The sequence below is a fragment of the Ovis canadensis genome, chromosome 9, assembly GCF_042477335.2.
Source record: "Ovis canadensis isolate MfBH-ARS-UI-01 breed Bighorn chromosome 9, ARS-UI_OviCan_v2, whole genome shotgun sequence".
NCBI classification, from domain to species: domain Eukaryota; kingdom Metazoa; phylum Chordata; class Mammalia; order Artiodactyla; family Bovidae; genus Ovis; species Ovis canadensis.
The window spans coordinates 39,354,927-39,355,929 of NC_091253.1; the positions used below are offsets into that span (position 1 = coordinate 39,354,927).

At 57.6% G+C, this 1,003-nt stretch overlaps 1 pseudogene; it reads left to right on the plus strand.

The window, feature by feature from the left end:
- Positions 1-260: 260 nt before the first annotated feature.
- LOC138445845 (ribonuclease H2 subunit C pseudogene) lies at positions 261-783 on the plus strand (annotated as a pseudogene).
- Positions 784-1,003: the final 220 nt, after the last annotated feature.

Consider the following 1,003-nt stretch of genomic DNA (forward strand, 5'->3'; position numbering starts at 1 on the left):
GTAAATGACGATGATAGCAGAAAGGATGGGAAAAGGTGATGGTGATGCTTCACGGGTGTACTGGATGGGAATCTGTCGCCAGACTATGCAAAAGGGCTCCCTAACGACTCTCTGGCTCCATTCTCTCCTCTTATCACTCTTGCCCTGCCACCAGGAGTCAGGATTGGAGCGACACTCCCAGAAGAAGTGGGGGAACAATAGATCCATTTATCTTTCAAAAACATAAAGCTGGCCTGCGAGCTACGGAGTCGCGACGGACTATGGCGAACAGCGACGAGGAAGCCATCGCCAAGCGCTGCGTCCACCTGCGCCCTGATGCCCTGGCCGACCCCGCTCTCGTCTCCCTGCACCTTCTGCCCTGCGAGGTCCGGGTTAACCCGCCCACCTCCGTGGGGCGCTTCTTCTGCCCAGCCATCCATCCGCCAGTGTCCCGACGCATTGGAAGCGTCGTTTCGGGGCCCGCAGTCTACGTGGCGAGGAGGTGGGGGTGCTGCCCGGCTTCGTGGGACAGCTGGTGACAGAAGAGAAGGCAGAGGTGTTGGGGAGGCAGGATGACCGCAGCGAGAGGAGCAGGAACTGGTGGAAAACCCGGAGGCGCTGGAACGGGACTTCGATGGCTTGATCGGGACTTCGACCGCTTGGTTGGAGCCACAGCCAGCCAGTTTCAGCAGCTTCACCCTGTGGGGCCTGGAATCTATCCCTGGTCCAGAAGCCAAAGTGCGTGGGGCCCTAACCTGGTGCACCCTCGCTGCCGCGATTCTTGCACAGGTACTGGAAGGCTGAGAACCAGAGCTTGAAATTGAAAGCCACCAATCCCTTCACCCAAATAAACCCCTTCTTCAGTGTGGAGCCAGAGTCCCTCAGGCAATCAAGGAGCTCTTCACAGGAAAACCACTCACTCAATCAATCAATCTCACCGGATCACTCCCTTTCTTAAATCTCTGGCAGGGTTAGGAAGGGCTTCCCTGATGGCTCAGAGGTTAAAGCGTCTGCCCGCAATGCG